Below are 24,547 nucleotides of genomic sequence, written 5' to 3' on the forward strand. Positions count from 1 at the left end.
GAGGAGAAAGAGCTCATGCAAGAAAAGCAGGAAGCAAAGGGATTTCCTGTTTCTTTCCCTTTTATTCCATCCAGCCTGCAAGCCTATTGGTTGGCGCCACCCACATCAAGGGTGGGTTTTCCCTCTCCAGTAAACCCATCATGCATGTCTAGAATGATGTAAACTAACCAGTGGACTAATTCAGTATCACACATCCATGATAGAGTCACTCCTAAAAGCCCCACCTTTGGGGCTTTGTGGGGATATGCAGACATAAGCCATAACATGTGCATAGTTGCCCACCTTTGGGGCTTTGTGGGGATATGCAGACATAAGCCATAACATCTGCATAGTTGCAAATATTTTATTATGGAATGTATTTATGTTTCTACTTTATACAATAAAGTTTCCATTGCAGGAGCATGGTATAGATATATCCCCCAAATGTATATGTTGGATACTTAACCCCCTAGGCAACAGTGTTGGGAAGGTGGGCTCTAATATGATTAATTAGATCATGGGAGCTCTTCCATTATGTATAGATTAATGTCCTTCTCATGGGAGTAGGTTAGTTGCACAAAAAATATGTTTGTTATAAAAACACCCCCTGTAGGGGGCTAGGGATGTGGTTCCATAGTAGAGTTCTTACCTTGAGTGCACAAGGCACTAGGTTCTATCTCCAGGACCACAAAAAATTAATTAATTAAAAAATAAAAACTCGCACTTGTACTCTCAGCCTCTGTCGCCCACATCATCTCTTGCTTGCCCTGCCCTATATCTTTATATGGCACAGCAAGGTTGGCACAGCAAAAAGATGCTCATAGAATATTGGCACCATACTATCCTCAGGCTTCTAAGCCATGAGCCACAGGAACTTTCATTTATAAACTTACCAGTACCCAATTCCCTATCATAGCAACACAAAAAGAACTAGGACAACAAGCTTCCCTATTTCATCCAGGTGTTTGTTCATAAATATGCAACATTTATTTCATATTTGGCCAAATGGAAGGAACAGCTACTTCCCTGAGGTTTAATCACCCAGTATTAGAGCAAACATATGCACACAAGGACCAGACAGCAATAAAAGAATGTGACAGAGCATGTAATAAATGTCCTGGGGTGGTTTTAAAGAGTTGATGACATTTGGGTGCAAGAAAGCACCTTCTGGCCAGGGATTTAGCTCAGCGGTATAAAAATGCTTGCTGGCACACACACACACACACACACACACACACACACACACACACACAAAGCATTTTCTAACTATGAAGGACTCTTAATGTGAGTCTCAAGCATGCAGTCTAAGAGGATTTCAAGAGCAATGAGGAGCACTCAGGCTAGGAAAAGAAATCAAAAGCCTCAGACAAGGAGAAATACATATGTGAAAACACCATGTTAATAATGGGGAAAAAAAGTTAGAACATGATCCTTGGAGGGCCATAAATGATACGCTTTTGACTACAGAGAAGTGAAACAATAGCTGTTGCCTTTGGAAGCAAGAGAGCTACTGCTGTTGTAGCAATTCAGGCCAGAGTGTATTCCATCCATCTGCTCCCTGAATGATACATGAGGTTCTGGGCACAGACACTGACACTCTAATGAAGAAGAAAGAAAATAGAGAACTGCAAGGAAACAGCTCAATTAGGAGATCAGAGGCAGTATTCACATTTTAATTTTAAAAACTTATGAAACTCTTAGCTCAGTATTTGGAATGGGGTCTACATATTGCTACAATAATATTCTTCATTGATTTTCATGAATACGGATTATCTCTTTCTTCTTTAAAATTAGTAGCTTCATTACTGAGGTCCATAAAAAGCAATTCTTTGAGATATAAGGAGACATATATTCTACTCTGCAAAATAAAAAATATGAAGGACAGAGTAACCTGTAACTAGGGGAAGCCATCAGCTGCTTTTACTCCTACTCCAGCCTTGCACAGACTCCTGCAGCAGACAGACCAGCAACTCTGCCTTTCTTCGATAGCAAAGATTTCCTGATTTCCTGAAAGTCATGTTATTAGTGTGAACTGAAGAAATTGTCAAACAACAGACAACTAATAGTACCACATTTCCCTCAAATATTTTATTACTTCTGAAGCCTGTTGACAGTTATCATCTGTGGTTTGCATGACTTCATCTGTTTCCAAGAAACACTCCAATGTGCTGTGAGGCAAAACTGGAGGGCAGAAGAACCACGTAGGCCTGCAGGAAGCTGCGGATGCTTTCTCGCTGGTCCAGGCTGTTACCGGGCAGATGTGGTTGTGATTTTTACAGCAGGATACAGAAGTTTAGTATGATATGTGTGGTCTTTACAATGTTTCCTATGGATTCAGGCATGCATTATCTACTGTAAAGTGCTATTTTTTATTGAGCTTTCTGTTTCACTTTGATTAAAAACCAAATATAAACTCAGTGTAATGGTAAAAGCCTTTGAAGTTATTTCTCCATGTGTAAACAATTAGCTGAGACTTTGGAACAGAAATGTAATGGTCAAAACATACAATAAGAATGAATTAATACTATCAAAACATCAGTATATGAGTAGTTCTCAAACTTAAATGTGCACATTAATCACCCACAAGATACTAATGTAATAGCTCAAGAAAGAAGCTGCCCAGGAATCTACATGTTAACAAACATACTGCAAGATTTAACAATGATGTCACAATTCTGAATGTAGAAAGTTTCCAAAACATCATCTGAGCCTCTATATTTCCAAGAGAAAATGCTTTAGGAAATTTTAGGAAAAAACACAAGAACATTTATGGCAATGTGGCAAGATTATGACCAAGTGGTATTCCGAATACTTTTTACATATCTCTGAATTTTCTTGGATGGTCATTTATCACCTTAAATTTTAAATATAGAATAAATTAAAATAAATCATATGAAAGTTTCATTTAATACATAGATGTTGGTGTTGAGAAGAGTGATCACCTTCCTGTACGCAGGAATTTTTAGAAATTTTATAAACAATTCTGAATTACCCTTGTCTGAATGTGCCAATTTTCTTTAGTATTCTCCAATTTTATTTAGTATGCAACACAATTAAATATTTGAAGATGACATAAGATGATATTATATATATGACTGGATGAAGGTGAAAAATGTTTTGATGGATAGAGAAATGTACAAGCAGATAAGAAAACACAATAAAGAAAAAGAACATGTTAGCAAATGGAGGAGCAGGAACCAAATAGAAGATGAAGAGTGTCAGAAAGATGTTAACCTACATGCATGATTCTGAAAGATATCAGCTTTAACCTTTTATTTATATTTGTATACATCCTTTTTTAAATTGAATTACAACCGAGCTGGAAGACTTTGTCTTCAGAGGCTAGATGATCTGTGAAGAAAGCATAAACAGAAATTCCTTCACAGAAGGACTGAGAGATCAGTCAGACTCCATTGAACATGACAGCCCGGTGTGGCAGGAAAGTAAAGACAGGCAGAACGGAAAGCTCACTGCCATCTAGAGCACCACTGGCATGTCGGGTAGCAGGTTGCCCACTGTGACATTCTAGCACATTGTCCTTCTGGTTTTACACATGTACTTTGGAGATAAGATTCACTCTTTTATTGTCGTTTAATTTTTGTCAGTTCTTATAGATATTGCTATAATTCCAAGTAGAGTAATTTTGTTATGTTTGCCGCTATCATACACAGATTATAAACTCATAAATAGGGAGATATATGCAAGACAATTCTAATAAATTTTTATCATGGCTATGGATTTCCTGAATCTGAGGCTTAAGCAAAATTGGCATGTTTGATAAGTACTTGAAGAAGCTGAAAGGTTACAAGTGATACACATTAAATATATATATAAATTATAGCTTTTATATTATATGCTTTTCATTTTGAGGAAGAAGATGAGCTACGCTGTAAGAAAGTCAGCTTACTTATCTCTGCATAAAGTTTTCAGCTAGCTGCAAATAAAAGAAAATTTATCATTTATTATGTGATCATCCCAGAAGATTTTTAAATAGGTACAATTTTACTCAGCTTCTTATCCTGCTTATTTCCCTCAGCTAACAAGGAAAAATTTGAAGTTTAAGTGCAAGTCATGTCACTTAAAGAAGTAAGGATAAAATAACCCTTTGAAATTCCTTAACTGAATGAAGTTTGAAGAAGACTATGGAGAATTTTTAAAAGATCATGAATATATATGAAATATTTGGAGGATTAAATTTTGAATAGCTACAACAAACCACTGGCAATTTCCTAAATGCATATACTTGAGGCCTTTGTCAACACTTGCCATTACCTCTTCCAGAAAGGGCCAAGGCAGGTCACTACAAAACATAGGAGTAATGTCCAAAGTGTGAAATTTATCAGTCAGACAACAAATAGATTCATTCTATTTTTCTGACACATATTATACATACAATTTTGGTGCTGTTCAACACCAATCAGAGCAGGGCTGTTTATGTGGGCAAACAAGTCCTCAAACTTTAGGAGGAAAGATAAACTAAAGGAGAGGGAAAGGGCGAACACGCACTCACATTCATATCCAGGCATTCAGGCTTCTTCATGCAATAAAAACAATATGGGCTAAGCTCCAGGTTAGACACTGTCACCTACCTCATTTCCTTTAATCCACCCAAACACTTATCCAATTACCTCCATTTTAAATAACTAGGGAATAAAGATAAAAGATTGTTTAACTTTCCTACATAGACTAGCAAGTAAGGGAAATACTTGAGATTCAGACTCACTTCTAAAAGCCAAAAATTCATCAACTCATATTGAAAGAAGCAAATTCTCATCCATTTTGTATTCGCACAAAATGAACTTGTCGCTAAATTTTATTAGCATTTCCTTCATTTAGCATTGCTTACATATAACATCATAAACTATAAGCCTTCTGGAAAATGTAATAACCCAGAAATATGTTATCACATTTTCAATATTAAAAATAAAAAAATAATTTGAGTTTTGATAAGTGATGAATTCGCTGCAAGGCAAATCCCTGACACAGATTAGAAACTGATTGAGTCACTCTGCAAATGTCTGACCCTTTGTTAACACATAAGGTTAAGTACCAAATTAAGGAGCACTAACACAACACACAAAATGGGACCAAATACAATTTATTGGAAAAAAATCACTCACATACAAATCCAGAATATAAATGTATACTTCTTTAATCCCTAGTCACCCTGTATTCAAAGCTTCTTTTTAATCTACATTTCAACTACTTTCAAGCTATACTGGTCATAACTCTGTTTCTTGAACACATTAGGCTCATTTCCCCTTGAATTTTCTATTTTTTCTCCCCTGGTTATCTGTATGACTTTCACCTGCCATCTATCCTATCTGAATCTAAATGCCATATCTGTCTTTCCTCACTTCCTCAAAGATACTTTTCCTGAACATTTTAGCTAAAATGTCACTCTTACCCTGAAACTTCAGACTTGACAAGCATAGCAATCTAGATTATTTAATAATTCTCACATGTTTATTTTCTCCTTGATGACAGGAACCTGGGATATATGTGTATCTGTTTCTGTATGAACAGAATTAGAGCCATGCATGAGACATTTATCAACTGACTAACTGGCACAGTATCAAAGCCATTTAATTTTTATCATCTTCTGATAAATGTCAGGAACTTCTGAACATATTATAAATGGTTTCATATCTGTATTTCTTTTCTTCTTTTTTAATTAACAAACATAAATTATACATATTTATGGAATATAACATGATATTTTCAGATAAGTACACACTGAAGAATGGTTAAACATATGTAAATAATATATCCATTACCTTACATACTTAAAACTTTATAATGAAAATATAATCTCAGAAATTTTTGATAATATAGTATATAATTAACTTAAGCACCATTTATGTAATAGGTACCTTAAACATATTCTTCTTACCTAACTAAAATCTTGTATCCTTTATGCAATTTCTTGTCAAGTTTCCCTCCTGCTACAGGCCCTGGTAACCGAATTCCATTCTCTGCTTCTGTGAGTTTGATGCTTTCAGACTCTATATGCAAATGCGATCACACTGTGTGTCTTTCTTTGGCTCCTGTCACTTACCATAATTTCCTACAGTGTCATCTATGAGGTATGACTGAAATATACATAATTGCTTATTTTTAAATGTGTTACTGTAAAAGGCACATTTCTACTCATCTCCTTCAGAATGCTCCCCTCCCCTGCCCTCAAACACACCTCTCCCACTGTTCCTGCCACTTTCTGAAGCAGTTCTGATAGGCTTCTGTATCTGTTTTGGCTGCCTCCGTGTCCTCAATGGATATGGAGGGGAAGTATTTGTGATATTACCACAGTTTTATAATCTAGTAGAAAAGAGCAAAAGAAAGATAAATTACATTTTAAAAATGTTTGTATTACAGTTTGTGTCTTGATGTCTCCCCAAAACCTCATGTGGCCATAGACTTTTTTGGAGGTGGCTGAATCTAGAGGGCATGATTAATTCACAGTACAATGCTGGGATTAAGGGTGCTGGGATGAAGGGTGGGTGATTGCTGGGTCAGTCCACTATTGGACTGGCACTGCCCTAATCCAGGTAGACTGAATACATTATAAGGGACAGAAAGAGGCTTGTCTTGCTCCCTCTCTTGTTGCTTTTGCTGTCTTTCTGCCATGAATAGCCATCCTCCTGTTATGAGTCACTCTACTTAGGAGCTAGTGGATTACAGTCTACCATTGCTACAAACTGTGAGCTAAATAAACCGTTGCTCACCTAACTTTGTTGGTGAGAAAAGACAGTTAACTAAATTTCAGTTAGCGTCAGTCCCTACACCTATTTACATTTAGTATTTGGTTAATAAAATGAGATAAAAAACTACAATGTTATCATGATACCATCATGGTATCAAATTTAGTATGACAACTCTAAAGCACACTGCTTTCATAGCAAGCCATGTGCTGTTTTCAATAAAGATAATGTATGACTAAACTCGTATCAATATGAATGCAGATGAACCTGTTTTTTTCCACTGTGTAATTCCATAGCTGATGGATACCTTGATGAATATTTATCATTTGAATACAAAATACTCTTTTCTCAATGCTGAATACACAAACAATAAATACAAACATTGCCTCTTTCACTATTTTTCTCTTATTCCTGCTTTTGCTTTCCCAGGGCTAGGATAAATGAATAACAAGACCCACCTCACACTTCAGAAAGCAGAGTAAAGGAAGCATAAATCCCCAGGATAGCATTGCTAACAATCTCTAAAAGAAGCAAATGGTCCATGGATCCTTTAAATGTTCCAAGCATAGCAGCTGAATGAATATGAGTCATACATTAAGTAGGATCATTTGGAAGGATGAATGGATCTTTAAGGTCAAAGGAGTTTCTTGTCAAAGGCTGTCAGACAGAGGCACACAAGTATCCTTGCCTTATGCATTTTGTAATATTAGGATAGTTTTGAATGCATCACAGTTCATTTCAGTGTGAGCCCCGAGCCATTTACAAAATGAAATCCTTAAAATCAGTACTCTCCTGAAGGGTCATGAAACAAATTGACTTTGTATTGGTGCTCTCAGTAGAGCCAAAGTCTTTATGGTTATTTTAGAATTTGACTTGAGGCAAGAGACATAAAACTGAAGTGTAAGTGCCACAGGCCTGTATTAGGTACTCCAAATGGTTTTTCATGGACAAAGATGGAGCCAGACTGTCAATCATCCCAAATCCTCTCTTTACATTTAATATATAAGCAGTCTCCCAGTTCTGTATCTATTACTATTCTGTATCTTTATATTGTCCTTGAAACTCAACTACTTAATTCCTTCGCTGTTGTCACTGCCCGATTCATTGGAACAGTCCCTGACCTGAAAGGCTATACCTGACACATGATCACATTTTTTACCTTAAGACTGGCTCCTCCTTGAATATTGTCCACATCTGTCAACTTAATGACATCTTCCCCCCACTGATCATATCATTCCACAGTTCAAAACTTAAGGTTTCCTAAGGTTTTGTGCCAAGATTGCACCCCTCATCATGGCATTAAAAGAAAGACTTGAAATCTTATACTCTCCAAATTCATGTCTATGCTGCCAGCAACTTTTATTTGTGTTATGCTTTCCACAATTACTATCATTTCTTTATTTTAGAAAAAATAACAAAAGGAATAATAGAAATTTTCAAAGCAAGATAATAGGAGAGCAACAATGTGTGTTAATGCATTGCATATTGTTAACTTCAAAGTAGTTACTCAAAGTACGTGATATAGGTACAAATAATTGGCCAAACAATATTAGCACCAACTTTTCTTTTCAATGAACTAAGAATTAATAGTGTAACTATCTTGTACATATATACTTTTCATTCTCCATTCCTTCTTTTCTCCTTTCTCGTATCCCAGCTTCTCTTTCCTTTTGAGCAGTTTCTTGTACTTCATATTTATTGTAAATTTTGGATCTTATTTTCCCTTTCAGTTTCTCACACTAAGGAGACACCACCATTTTTACACATCCAAGCCTGATTTATTTCACTTGAGTATGGTCCCAAGTTGCAGCTATATACCTGTACCAGTCTGAAGTTTACCCATGTTTACGGCAGAGTAGTACTGCATTGTATAAAATGACCACATCTTTTTTATCCATTCCTCAGTTGATGGGCATTTGGGTTGTTTTCACGATTTAACTCTTTCAAATTGTGCTTAAATTGGTACTTATCTTTCTCCCTTTGACCATACCCCACCCTACTGTATTTAGTAACTTTTTACAGTTTCCCAATTTAGAATTACTTAGTTTGAAAAGACCTTCAAAATCATACAGAAGGACAAACTTGAGAGGTTTCTAGGTAAGTGAAGGTACCTTGAGAACATACTCTTAAGTGGAACAAACCAGACATGTGTAAATATTGCCTTGTGTCTCTAATGTGAGAAACCAAAAGTGTAAATAAGGACCAAAATATATAACAGGTAGTGTGAAATAGGAAGAAAATGTTCAAATGGGAAGGGGAACTAGGGAGGGAGGATGAGGTGAGGAAAGAAATGAAAAGAAAAAATGAGAAAAGAAGGAAAAGATGGAAACAAACCTTTTGTAAATAAAGAGGGGAAAGGGAGTTGAAGCGGGGAAGGGAATAGAAAAAAGAACCAAAGTATATCCTTCACAGGTACAGATTCCCTATAATGAATGTGATTATTGTGTATATCTAAAATGTACCAATAAATTAACTTTTTAATAAAGGCTTTTAAATCACATACGGTTCAGAAAGGTACTTTTCCTATATGATCTGAAGATGCCCCAGATTTCTTTATGAGAGTATTTATTGCACTGTTCTCTCTTTGGAAAGCTTCTGCCAAACGAAATCTGCATCTGTCTTATTCATATCGTGCACTGAACACCTGACAGCACTGATATGTGGATCATACATTTTGTTTAACTGAATGTTTTAACACAAGCTGAAGTGGACACAATCTGGTTCCTGAATCATTAGGAAAGACTTAATAGAGAAGGAACATATTAATTTAAAGAAGGTTATCTCTGTGCTTAACATCTACATTAAGCACTGAGTCTTACCCATTTTTGAATCTTCTAGATTCAAAATACACACGTTGGTGTCTTTGCCAACACCTCAACTCAAATTTTCTTCCTCTGAAGGACAATAAATATATTTTACTAAGTTCTCAATTTCTCAATGTTCATTTCATGTTATGTCAGGCCATTCACAGAACATTCACTCAAACAGGATGAAAGTCATCTTAGTTAAAATACATGTTTTTTTTATTGGAGGTTATAATTGATCTGACAAATCTGAGTATCAGTGATAACCTCACAGCCTCTGCTACAAATGTACATGGTGAATAATACAAACTTATTACAGAAGATAGCTGGTTCCCTTCAATTCTTACTCCACCATTGAATTACATAGGAACATGGAAGTTCTGCTCAGGTCAACTGAATTTAAATCCTTATGTAGAGGATCCAGATGTCTATGTTTCTTCAAATACTCATGAAATTTTCTCAGAAGAGCATCAAAACCTTGTCCTAGATAAAAGATTAGGATTTCCATAAAAGGCCAAGTAGGCTTTGTCATCCATACTGTGCCTGTCACAACTTCTCCAACCTGTTGGTTAGCCGATGTATATGGAGACAATACAGAAGCAAATGGTACATGTTTTGTTCTAATAGAATTTTATTTGTAAAAACATGCAGAAAATAGATTTGAGACACAATTCATGCAGGTCAGTGTCTGCACTGGATAATTCTATATCCACTCTCAAGCTAAATGGCTTTATTTTATCTTACATTTTGTTGCAGATAGACATATGCCTGTTTCATTTTTAATAATTAATTTACCAAAACTATTGCCTAATACAATTTGAAATACAACTTTTAGAATGTGATTCTATCATGGAGAATATTTTCCATCTAAATATATGTATGATTTATAAAAATGTACCAAATAGCATTAATTTTTATGAGTGGTTTTTTTTTTTCAATGTAACTGATTGCTCTTGTCACTTACTCTGATTATTTATTGGGAAAGAATATTGAAAGGAATATCATCTTTCTCGGCTTTATTTATGTATTCCAAGTGATAACAGTAAAACACAGCTGTGGCCAGTGCGGAAATGGCAAAGCAAGCTCAAGTAGATCTAAAACAGCCCATTACCTGTAGAATCAGGTCTGCACGGCTGTCTCCCAAGACTGATTTCAGCAATACCAATAGGCTGTGAACTACACTGTTGTATTGCAGCCCAGGATTATGAAGTTTTAGAATGCAAATGAAGAAAAACACAAAATAATGCTGCAGATGGGATATACAGAAATGCCACTTGTTACTACCCATAGGAAAGGAATTTAAGATTGGTTTGTAGAAATGATAAATTTCATTAATTTAACTTCATTAAATCAATGATGACTACTGTATATTTGCATAGGAATCAGAAAGGTTTATCTAAGGTAACCACAATGTAAAATACTTACTCTGCATAACTGCTTTTATAATAATCTCTTGTTTTCAAGTTTTGAAAAGTGTGTAATAAAACACAATGATGTCAGATATTATCTAATTTCTTTCTGGAAGGACAGAAACAAAATGTACTTCACTCTCATTAATCAGGTAAATTGAAAGTGAGATGTTATAAATGGTATGTGACTGCAAGTGACCACTAAGTAGCTTAAGAAATAACCTGACCATGAAGAATATCAAAGTATAGACTATGACAGCTGAAATACTCTAAGAATGCATGTTTTTACATTGGACTCCAATTCTAAGAGGTTCTCTAATGATTCAGATTTTGAATACTGTATATTAAAATTTGAAAATCACACAGCTTTAAAGATAACACAATTTTGTGTGAACCAAATTCATCCAAATTCATCAATTAGTAACTCTGTTCAGTTATTGACCGAGGGAACTTGAACCAGGCACTTAAACTTCTAGATCCTTTGCAACTCTGAACCCTTAAAATATCTAAGTTTTATCTAATAATTTACAGAAATAAATACATCTGTTGTTATGGCACAGATGAACTATCACATTTAAGACCTACCACATGTGGTACAAAAACTAAGAAGAGATGATAGTTAACTTTTATTTCTTGCTATCTTTCATATTTTTAGTTGTTTTACTGGTTTAAAACCCATTTACCTTGAATTTTTCTTTCTCTTAAAACACTAAATATAAGTAAATTAGCATATGTAATCTTGCAAAATATGTAGGTTAATATTTGCGAGTGTACCTCAAATAGTTAGGCTTTCTTGTAGCTCAGTCACAATGGAAAATTTTATACAAGAAATACTGAAAGAATCATTTAAAACAATTACTTTATTTACTATTCTCTGAAAGAATGCACAGCAAAGTTTCATGAAACCCATATTCTGCCTTCATCAAATAAATGAAATGTAACAATTCCTTGGCTAGCATCCCTTCTGTGATGACTCTTCTCAGTTTCCTGGATTCCTTATTAAAAGAAGTTATGGGGCCAGGGATTTAGTTCAGTGGCATAAGCATCTGACTGGCAAGCACAAGGTCATGAGTTTGATCCCCAGTGTCAAAAAAAAAAAAAAAAAAAAAAAGAAGTTACATTAGCAGATATGGCAAAAAAAATGAACACTTCTTCTTTAAAAAAGGGTAATATTATTTAAAAAATTTAAAATTACAAGTCTTTTGCAACCCAAGGAATTGTTGTAATTGAGGTCTTACATTGGATGATCAGATTACTTTAACTCTGGTTCTGACAATGGTTATATATATCTAATTTTAAGAAATGTACTTAAACCATTATCCTTTTAGTTACTAGACTAAAATATTATCCATTGTGATTTTCAAGCATAAAAGGGGATAGATTGAAATTCCTGTATTTCCTACTCACAAACTATTGATTTTTTATTTTCATATTTTAATATTTATGAATTTTCCTTTATTTCTTTATGGTTTTTAATTTTTATTTATACTTGGTTGTTCTTTATTTTGTTTACATTTTGTTTGTTTTTGAGATAGTGTCTCACTAGGTAATTTAGGCTGGCTTCGAATTCATCATGCAGCTGAGGTTGGTCTTAAACTTGAGGTGATCCTCCTGTTTGGGCCTCCCACATGCTGGGATCATAGGCATGTGCTACAATGCCTGGAGGTTGTTATATTTAAAGACAACCAGTGCTTACCACTCTGTCATTCCTAAACTCATAAGTAAAGAAAACACAATTGGTTAGAAAGAAGATCAAAGGAGGAAGAAAACATACCACAGAATAAAGAAAAGTTTGAGCTACTTAAAAGCAACATCTGATGCTAAAAAGTAGTCAGGCCAAACACCCAAAACTCTAAGGAAAACATTCTCAATCTAGAGTGTTCTATCTTGCCAAAATACTAATGGAGCACATGGAAAAAAAATTTACATAAGTAAGAGCAACAAAATGATCCAGTAATAAACAGAATATATTAGGCAGACTCCTGAATGTTAACATGTCCTCACCCATCATGCTATTGTAATAAAAACCAGAAAGTTCCCAGTTACAAACTGAAACATCTATGACCCCAGGTTTGTATACTGTAATTGGGCTACATTGACCATGGTACTTGGACCACAACTGAAACAACAAAAACTCACTTATTTAAACCTCATATGGAAATTCCATATATTTTTCAATATTGCTTACTGCTTTAGAATAAATCAAATAAATTTAAGGTAAACCGAAGTGCTCTTTCTATCCCATCTGGAACCCAGGTTAGCCCTATTACCTAGCCTAGGTCAAGGGGCCTCCAAATATTTACCTCCCTTTTTCAGAAAGATTGAGAACGTATCTCACCAAAATGAAGGACTTAACCAAGAAGCAGAAAGAAATAAGATTCAGGAAACAGGAAATCTAAGAGGAGAGAAACTGAGGAAAACAGCAGGTGGCATTTATGTACCAGCCCTACAGATTATTCCAGATCCAAGCAAATGAGTAGAGGTCTGGGAAGCAGGTTTCCAAGAAGCTGAGGCAGAACTGTTCAATCATTTAACATACTGAGACATGTGGAAGCATTATAACCTGTTCATTAGTAGTTACCAGATTGTCCTGGAAAGCTTAGAGGAAATTTTTGATGCTTTATATGTGAAACTGAGTAAATTCTAAACTTGGACAATTATAACCAAAAGAAAAACAAGAAAAAGAATGAGATGAACAAGAGAGATGAGTCTGAGCACTGTAAAAATGAACCGTCATAATATTCAGTAAATAGAGGCCACCTGAAATTAGCAGTTTTAAGACCACATAAATATATGTCACGTCTTCCATGACATGAGAGACATTTATGTTACCACTAAAATTTACTGTTGAAGAGCAGTGGAGTGGCAAAAGAACAAGAGACTGTTTGTCCATATAAGCACTTCATTTTTATAAAAAAATATTGTAATTATTAATGAATATTCATTTCACAGTTAATGAGTTTGACCATGACATTTCCATTCATTCATACTATCAATTTCAATCTTACCTACTTTTTATAATTTGTCATATGAACACTTTTAAACAATTTAATAATTTCACTATGTCCACAATATTATTGTCTTAGTTCACTTTCTTCCTGTTCAGACAAAATACTCATCATCCACAACATAAAAAGGTGATATAGGGGAATGAAACCCTCAACCTATTATATGTTGAGTAGGAGTTTGTGTTGCCTAAAATCAAAGAAAGAATTTTAGGAACAACAGAGTTTAAGAGCAGAATATATTTTTCAGAGAAAGAAAGCTTCTGTCTGAGACAGACAGAAAGGGTCCAGAATGGGTTGCCAGGGACTCTGTCTTTTCTGGGGAATTTTATAGAGTAAAACCTTGAGGTGAGATGGGTACAAGGTGGGGAAAAATAGGAACTCTCAAGGCAGATGGGCATGAGGTGGGACAGAGCTGTAGCCAACCAATAAGATTAATTGTTTAGGTAAAATTGATTGAGTCAGGAACAAATGGGGGAAGCTAGTCATGTAGCCAGCAGGCAAGCTTAACAGCAGGGACTCTTCCTGTAGGAGAATGGGATGGTGACTCCTGACTTCCTCAGGGTGATAGAGAACTATTTAGACTATCAGTCCTTTGAATGTGGATGTATTTGTTTGATCGTTTGTCTTGAGATCTGGGACAAACCAGGAGATGTTTGTCTTCTCCAATGGTGCAAGGCAGCTGAACTTCTTCACTGGCTTCTTGAGGGAGCCCTGTGTGACTGCCTGTATTTTTTCTAACTAACTCAGCTGCCTGTAATAGTGGCAAGGTGTACCAAACAGATCTTTGTCCACGTAGACTGCTTTGTCTGCCTCACTGACTAGGAGACCTACACATGAGTTGATGGGAAGTGTCTGGAGTGAAAAGTCACGAGTTTAAATCTAGCTTGACAACTAATCATTGGGTGAACATGAGTGTGTTATTTAACTGCTCTCTGTGATAGCTTGGTTCCTGGAATAAAATACAAGAAAGAAAGAAATTAAGAAATTTGGAGCAAAGGCTTCATTTTAGGCCAGGCCTAGTGACACAGCCTCTGGTACCCAATATGGAAGACTGTGCACCTAACAGCTAAAGGGCAGGGTTTTTATCTTGTAAGACCGCAAACAGCTGCTGGTCTCACAATGCAAGGAGGGGGGTGGGTTTTTGGCGCACTACAGAACAGGAACATGGCGATTACATTTCTTGGGAAGAGCAAGGTTCAGGTAAGGGCTGGGCTAACAAGCAAGTTTAGATTATGCAAACATCCTCTGGGGGAAGGCACATCCTGCAAACAAGCAAGTTACCTTGCAATCAAGCAAGTTTCCCTGCAAACAAGCAAGTTTAGATTAGGAAGACATCCTGTTCTGCTCTTAGAGTTACCTTTGATCTTTTTCTTGCCTCTGAGGAGACTTATGAGGGGTTTTTTATATATAGGTTATAACATTCCCCACTGATTTTAGTTAGTGAGTCAAATCAATGACTCATAGGTATCTGTTTATAACTTTGTGTCTTTAAAATCATAAGTTTTTAAGACCTTTGGCATAGTTTATCAACTTGTTTACAATATAAGGCCCAATAGGAGGATTAACAAAGTTCTTGCAGCTGTCATTATTAAAGCTATTAACCATAAGGAGAAAGAAAACCAACATTTAAATTTACTGTGTTCCATCATAGAAGTAACAATTTTTTTTTTCTAAAGTCAGACAGAGGCTTCCTTGGGGTCTCTACAAGGGAGAACACAAGATTATCAGTTACATTTTGCAATCTTAAGCTTTAAAGAGTCCTTGGAGGGAACGACAGTCCACTTAACCACAGGCTGATTGCCTTTGGAAGCCGGGACCTGCTTGCAGTGGAAATGATGAATCCAGGCAGGCTTTTGGGCTACTTTGATAGTTTATTGCAGCTCAAGAGAGTCATGGTGATGCCTGTCTCTTGATAAGGACTGGTGTCCAGGCTCCACAGCAGGGTGCTTGTCCTCGCAGTGGGCAGCAGCGAAATAACTGGTGGATGGAAGTCAGAACTGGCTGTAAAGTCTGGGGGGGGGGGGACTTAACAAGATCTTGATTAGCCAAATCAGCTAATTTTTCTTTAGAAATCTTAAGGATAAGAGGAAGAGGTCTTCCATATAAAGCATCGAAAGGGGAAATATCTGCAACATAGGGGGTACATCGCGTATGCAAAAGAGCAAAAGGAAAGAGACTCACCCAGTTATCGCCAGTTTTTAAGGCCATTAGTAATTATTTTCTTTAAAATCTGACTTATCTTTTTTACTTGTCCTGAACTTTGAGGCCAGTAAGCACAATGGAGTTTCCAGTTGATCTGCAAAGCTTAGGTTAGTTTTTGAGTTATCTGTGCTATAAAAGCCAGGCCATTGTTGGACCCCACAGATAAAAGAGAGGCCAAATCCAGGAAAGTGTTATCAGGGCTGACTCAGACTTAGTAGTCAAAGTTTTAATCTATCTATCATTATTTATAAGTAGTTATTATTTTTTGAAGACTAGACAATGTTCTCTAGGCGTAGGCTCACGTAGCAAGCAGTTTCAATTTGTTGCAATTGTTTTGGATTCATCAAATGTCACTGAGGGCATCTGAGGCTCACAGACTGGGCTAGCTTCGATATTAACCCCTAGGGATTGCTCAGAAGTTGAGCTGTCAGATGCAAGTCTTTTCAAGTGTAAATAGGCTCTGACAAAGTAGGTGGGATAGCAGTAACGTCAGGGCTATCCAAATCCCCACTGATTTTGTGGCTGACTTTTGGACAGTGGTGTCTGCCAAATTATTTTTTATATAACAAAGTCATCTCCTGCCCAATGGGATATACAGCAGATAATAGCCACTCTCCTTGGCATCCAGATGGCAGCCAACAAGTTCAAAATTTGGGGAGCATTTTTTCATCTTAGTCCTGGCTGAGGTTAAGAGAACTTGCTCTTGATAGATGGCTCCATGCACATGCACAGTAGCAAAAGCATATTTACTGTCAGTGTAGATATTTATTTTTCCCAGTGGCTAACTTTAATTTTTTGGTCAAAGCAATGAGCTCATCCTTTTGGACTGAGGTGCCAGGCTCTAACTGCTTAACCCAAGTACCTCTTTGGCAGTGGTCACTGCCACTCTGGCCACTGGTTTGCCATTCTGGATGAAACTGCTCCCATCGGTGAAGTAGTTATCAGCATTCCCCAAAGGCTGGTCAGTAAGATCAGGCCATAGATTCTGCTGTGTTTCAAGGAGATCAGCACACTCATGGAGAGGCACACTCTGAACTTCAGGGTCTTCAGGCATAAGGGTGGCTGGGTTTAAGGCTGAAGAGGCCTTGAAAACCACTGACTCTGGGTCTAGGAGCAGGGCCTGATAGTGCAGAATTCTGGCAATGAGAGTCACTTTTCAGGAGGGGTTTTGATAAGAGTCTCTAAACTGTAGGAGGTTATCACAGAAATCTTTTGTCCAAAAGTGAGTTTCTTAGCCTCTTTAAGTAACATTGCCACAGCAGCTAGCATTCTCAGGCAGGGGGGCCATCCTCCTGTCACCAGATCAAGTCTTTTGGAGAGGTAGGTTATAGGCTTCTTCCAAGGGCCAATGTCCTGGGTTAGGACTCCTTTGGCAATGGCCCTGAATTCATCTATGAACAAGGCGAATAGCTTGGTAATGTCAGGGAGTCCCAGGTCTGGGGCCTCTGTTAAGGCCCACTTGAGCTGCTGGAAGGCCTGTTCACATTCATCAGTCCAGTTCAGTGAATTCTGAGTTTCTCCCTTAAGGGAGTCATATAGGGGGCGAGCTGTTTCAGTAAAATTTGGAATCCATAGCCTACTCATGTACTTGGTTTTTTTTTTTGTTTGTTTGTTTGTTTGTTTTGTTTTGTTTTGTTTTGTAGTTTTTCTCTCATAGAGCAATTCTAACACCTTGGTTATCTTCTTGTTGGTAGCTTCTTGTAAATTCTCTCTGTTCTCAAAGACCTTTTGTGCTATCTCTATTAACTGGCTGAGGGGCATTCCCTCAAATCTCTCAAACTTTTGCAATTTTTGTCTAATATATGGGGCCAAATGAGTTATAAAGGCAATACTGGTTCTTGCATTTTTAGGTGCTACCAGTGTATAAATGTGATAGGCCTTTTGCAATCCTTTCAGAAAACCCCAAGGGAAATTGATTAGCCAATCATATCATCTTTACTATCTTGAGCAAATTGGTGGGTTTTCTGGGGTGCCCTAATGGCTACTGAGAACAACTGGCGATACTGGGGAACTCCTTACCTCTGGTTGTTCCATTGGGGTGGGACAAAAGGAAAACATGGATCTGGCATTCCAGATCAGAGAGCAGGCTTCATCTGGATGGCATACTGCTTTTGTCCCAGGGTGCCACATGGCAGGCCATCGTTTTAATGAAATTACATACTTAACAAATAAAGGGCTTCAGTCTGCCCTCCCCCTTCTGGAGTATAATCTCATTTTAATGGAAAAATTTTGCAGTAAAGGTTCACCAATCTTATGAATAAATCTACCAAAACTGATCTAATACTGTCAAGTTCTGAACACATTTACTTCTTTTCAAACCTGTTATTTGCAGGTACTATAAACCAAGGCAAATAAAATTTACATCCTCTCAAGCTTTCTACAACTTACTATACATCCTCAAGTTGAGCTCTTCTTTCACATTCTGGCACAGCCAGACATTTTTACTTGAGGACAAAAACCACTTTCTTTGTTCTTTTTTTTTTTTTTTTTTTTTTTTTTTTTTTACTTATTACCAGTCAATTACATTCCCTCTCGCTTTTCAGACATTAAAACTTTCAACAAAACCCTTGAAGTGATTTTCTTTTAGTATTCTAAAATATATTGAATCATTTCATGTGTTTTCACCACCTTAAAATGCTACACTTTAAAAACTGTAATTTTCTTAACTGGCTCAAAAACAGTATGACTTGGTATATATATATATATATATATATATATATATATATATATATCATGAACCTTGAGTCTAATAAGCCATACAGATCCTACAGCAGAAATGGGCAATGAGCCCCTAAGTTAGTAACAAATTTAACAAATTCAAATGGGCCAAAAAAAACCCCAAAGTTAGTAACAGACTCAAACAGGCAGATAATTCTAAAGTACAAAAACATTGAACATAAATATGCATGGTCAAAAAACCCCAAAGTTAAGAATGGGCTGAAGCCCCAAATGGGCTGAAGCCCAAACAAAGTTATGAATGGGCCCCAAAAGTCCTAAAATACAAAAGGGGGGGAAAAGGGCCCCCAGAAGCTGTCTCATTTTATCTGCAGTTACAAATGTGTGCACTCAGATTATAAACAGGCAAAAATTGCCAAATACTTACAGATGTTAGACAAAAATCAAGTCCCCTGGTTCCTGGGGATCGGGAACCTCCCAAAGGGGGCAGAGTGCTGACACCACCATGGTGGAGTCAGGTGAATTTGGCCACAGTTGGCTTTGGATCCAGACTGGGAGGACAAGGGGAGGTGTTGGGTGAGGGGTCTCTTAGAGGGGAATATGGGGTAGGAAGGAGGACGTCTTCAGGGGGTTCTCCCCTGATGGTAAAACTAGCATGGAGGGTTGGGAGTCAGGCACAGATGATTTTGGTTTTGTTTTCAATGCTGCCACCACCTCTGCCCATGGGGAACAATGAATTCATGGTGGAGATGCTTAGATGAGATCTATCTAAATCTGAATGTAAACAATTTGGTCTGGGTGAGAAGGGGGCCCAAACACATACCAGTGGACAACCTGGGCTGTGCCCATATCAAAGGATCCAGTCAGGGGGCCCGATGCCATTTGTACCTATCAGTCATTCCTAAGAAGCAAAAATCATTAGTCTTCCTTTAAAAACAGGCTCCCTGTAACTCTCAGCCCACCTCTCAAATTCTTTGAAGTGATCAAGCACAAGGCTAAGGGGCATGCTGGATTTAGATTCAGTTTGCCCCATGGCCAGGAGAGATGTCAGGTCTTCTCTCCTGTGGGAGAATCTAAGAGACAGAGATAAGATTAGGAGGAAGAGACAGAATAACAATGAGATGAAAATAATGGTCTAAATCCCTTTGTCCATTTTGGGCTCATAGAGGGGTTCCTAGGAGACAATATTCTGTTAGATTTGGGGTAACCAAAAGGAGAAAGATTAGACCAAATAGATACACAGACATACAAGACAAGACAAACTGCAGCAAAATGGCCTTTGCTCAAAAATTGGTCAAGTTTTGGGAGCTGGAGGAATTAACAAATTAACCACTGGAGTGGTTCCCCATCCAGGGCAGAGTCACAAACAGATGAGATTCATCCCCCAAAAAACCAACCGACTCTGTCCTCGGGAGGTCCTCACTCCCCAAATTGAGGGCGTCCCCTCCAAAAGTACGAACTGACTACGGTCCAAACAAACCCTCCAGGGTACTTACTTTTAGGTGTTCTGAATTAAGTTGGGGGGTCTTGCTTCCATCCCGGACGAGCCCCCAAATGTGATAGCTCAGACCCCAGAATAAAATCCAAGGAAGCAGAAAATTAAGAAATTTGGAGCAAAGGCTTCATTTTAGGCCAGGCCTAGCAACATAACCTCTGGTACCCAATATTGAAGACTGTGCACCTAACAGCTTTTTATCTTGTAAAACCACAAACAGCTGATGGTCTCACAATCCAAGGAGGGGGGTGGGTTTGTGGTACACTACAGAACAGGAACACAGTGATTACATTTCTTGGGAAGAGCAAGGTTCAGGTAAGGGCTGGGTAAAAAGCAAGTTTAGATTATGCAAACATACTCTGGGGGAAGGCACATCGTGCAAAAAAGCAAGTTTCCCTGCAAACAAGCAAGTTTAGGTTAGGAAGACATCTGGTTCTGCTTACCTTTGATCTTTTTCTTGCCTCTAAGGAGACTTATGAAGGTTTTTTTTATATATAGGTTATAACACTCCCCACTTCAGTTCTCCCACTTATAAAATGGAGCTGCTCACACCTCTAAGCTTTGAGGGAAGGGTAAAGAAAGGCAGAAGAGACTCTATACAAAACTACAAAACAAACAAAACCTATAGGAAACCCATAAAGCTAGCACTGTAATTTGGATCTTGACTGTTCCTCAAAGGCCAGTGTGTTAAAGACCTGGTCCCATGTGCTACAGGGAAGTGCTGGCATCTTTAAGGGTTGAAGTCTAGCAGGAGTTCTCCAGGAAACTGCAGGCAGCTTGAAGGGAAGTAACTGTGAGACCCCAGGCCCTTCATCTTCCTTTTACTTCCTGAACACCAGGAGAGCTGTCTGACTTCACCCTGTACCATAATGTGCTCTCTCAAAAGACCAGAGGAGTGCAGCCAACCAGCCAGAGATTAGAACCTCCAGGACTGAGATTCAGAAGAAACCTTTTCATTTTACTATTTATCATGGTGAAGGAAAGTGACCAACATAAATTGAATGTTCTCCTTCCTTGGATTTTCTGGACTGAAGGATAAGTAGAGGGTGCTTAAAGGGCCAACTTTCTGACTTTACTCTGGAGCAAGAAAACGCTGACTTCCTTCTAGGTTCAGGTGATGATTGGGTGTTTGGACCTTCCACCTTTTGTTACTCAGCTGAGTTCACTAGGATGATAATCTGGCACTGCACCAGTTCCTATTTGGTGGAACTAGTTACATAACTGCCTGAGATTTGATGGTTCTGGGTTCTCAGGCAACAGACCCTCCCAACAACAGAGCAATGGAAAAATCATCTCTGGCTGCCTTCCAAGTGCCCTGCCTCTTCTCATATTCTGAAATCTCTGCTTTTCTCTTGCCAGGGTTTCATACTCCATAACTTTTCATGGTAAGGACCCACTTCTCCTGCAGCAAGTTAGTGGGTTAGGGATACTGATGCTTCAGTACTTCCCAGGCCACCCCTCCCTGAGGTCTTTCTGCCCTCTGGGTCAATCACAACCAGGGTTCCCATGAGACTGCTTATACAATTTGAGGGTTTGGAAGTAAAGTTCCAAATTTGTAACCCTGAGACAATCTTGTATTGTTGGACTGTAAAACAACATTAAAACATAGAGTTCCTTGTAACATCCTGATTAAAAACAATGTTTGTTCCCTACTGCATAAAATTTAACTTTCAGCTGTTCAATTTGGCATGCAGAATAGGCCAGAATGGGACCCACCAAGCACACTGTTCAGAGTTATCATTTGGGTGGCTGTAAACACTGTAAATACTTTTCACTACAATGCTGTTTTACAGTTCACTTCATTGCTTTCACACAAATGGACTTAATCTTTTTCAGTCCTACAATATTGTTCTTGTTCTCATTTTATTTTTGATGATATGATAGAGAAGTTAAGAGGAATTTAACTAAAATCAGGTGACTGAAACTAAACAAAGGTAATATAATAGTGATCACTTGTTACCTTCTCAGGTATAACCTTGAACAAGCTTTTTTTAAATAAAGAAATGAGGATAATAGAGTGTTAGTTCACACAGTTTTTGTGAAGGAGAAGGGAAAGAATCCAATAAAGTACTTGGCTTAGTGCTTGTCACATAATAGTTGCTAAAAGTTAGGCGTTATTATAACTCATTGTTTAACAATGGAAATTTCAGTTTTTATTTAACTATTATGAGGAACACTGCTATAATTATCATATTTTTGTTGAAATGGCTTATTTTCTGTTGCATCATTTCCTTCCAAAAGAAGAAAAGCATTACTGGGTTGAAAGGTGTGATCCTCTTTTTGACTTTCCACCCTGCTGCCACATTGCCCTTTAGTGAGGTGGTTCCCATTCAACAGGCTGCTGCACAATGTTTCTGAGAAAAACAACCTGGACCCTAATGCTGCCCTGAGGCCTCTCTAGATGACTGGATATGAGGAGCTGTCAAGTGCAGGTGCTGAGGAGGGGACAGCCAGCTGGGGCCTGGTGGGAGCCAGCCTGGGCCTTTCCAAAACAGGGCTTTATTAAAGTCACCCCCTCCAGGAGGACTTTCCTGGCCATCATTTCTGAAAGTCCAGCCTCACCTCTGAAACTGCATTTCCTCTTTGAGGGCTCTTTTCTTCTCCTCCTCAGGCCTGATCCAACAAGGTTGATTTGTCTTACAGATTGTCTGTTTTCTGCACTGTAGGATAAACAGTCAAGGACAAAAATTTTATCCAGCACTGGACAGTGCCTGTCACACACTAGCACTCCCTGCATACTGCACTTGCTAGTTGTTGAATAAATGAAAATGTTATAACTATTATAAATGGGGTCAAAGTCTTAAAAGCATCCACAAACTATGGTCTTTGAGGGATTCACTCTTTGCTGGACTTCCCAGGACCTGCCACAATGTAGTCCTTGTTTCTACGAGGCCCATTCCATTGCTGGTGACAAAATACTCCTAAGTACAGTAAAAACACTCATTCTATCACACTCAGAGATTATGTGGTCAAAGTTAAATTAGGACAAGGTAGGGATGCTTGTGAAGACTGAATGTCTGGGGTGACTCAAATGGCTGGTGACTAGAGACGTGCAGAGACTTTTATCCCACCTCCTCCACTGGGACTATCCTTCATACATCCCTAGCCTTTTCTTATTTTTTTTTTAATTTTGAGGAATCATATTACTAAGTTATGCAGGCTGAACTTGAACTTAAAAATTTCTGGCCACAGCCTCTCAGAGTGCTGGGATTTCAGGTGTGTGCCACCATGCCCAGCTTGTATTTTTATTATTATCTATGTTTCTCAAGACCATTCTTATCTATTTTATTCCCCTAAGGTATAAATGCCATAAAATGTGCTACTGGTCATCTCTTCCCATTTCACATTTGGTCATTTCATAGTGATAGTTTACAAAGACCATGGTAAGAGGCTGTGTGATTGTTTGCTTATGGGTACTGAGGATGGAAATCAGAGGCTCACATATGTGAGGCAAGTGCAGTGCTACTAAGCTGTACTGCCAGGCCTCGTAGAAGTTTTACACCATAAAAATCACGTGCTGCACACCAGCAATTGACTTACAATTTCACTGATTGACCACAATGTTAAGAAAATGAAAAATAATGCTTAAAATGTGCTCAATTTAAAAATACGCCATATCTACACCTATCATGCTGTACGCCATATCTACACCTAACATGAAAAAGTTCTTCTACCACAAACAATCATTATTACATTCAGCAAAAAGTCACTCATATCACTGAGGAACAAGTGACATACTGATATAAATCTTCAGATATTTGCACTTTTCTCTGTTTAACCAAGGGAAAATTATCACCACGTTTGTGTTGCAACTATATGAATTTGTCAGTTGCAAACATAGATCAACTATAGATATAAGTATAAAAAACATTCTGAGAATTCATTGGAAAGAACGCTGTTATTCTTTATAAGTTATGTATACATGCCCTTTACAACAGCCCAATTTGTAATACACATATGTGTACATGTAATAATATAGACACATGCACATATATGTTGCTTATTAAACATTTACTAACACACTGTTGTTAAAATCTCACAGTGTATAGGCTCTGTGCTTTCAACTGAGATGTGTTATTAACATTAAAGCTCGCAGTCTCACTGCCCTTGTGTGACCTTTTGAGCCAGTTCACCAGTGCTCCACGAAGAGTGATTCCATGTTGGGAAGTGCTGTTTCTCCTGCATGGTCTACTCATGTTAGGAGAACGAAGGGTTTCTTTGTGTCTGTTATCTTCCATCAGTGCAGTTGTACTGAGTGAATAAGCTCTTTAAA

This window comes from Cavia porcellus, unplaced genomic scaffold (assembly GCF_034190915.1).
Source record: "Cavia porcellus strain 051 isolate PalLab524CR breed Dunkin Hartley unplaced genomic scaffold, mCavPor4.1 scaffold_15, whole genome shotgun sequence".
In the NCBI taxonomy this organism is placed as follows: domain Eukaryota; kingdom Metazoa; phylum Chordata; class Mammalia; order Rodentia; family Caviidae; genus Cavia; species Cavia porcellus.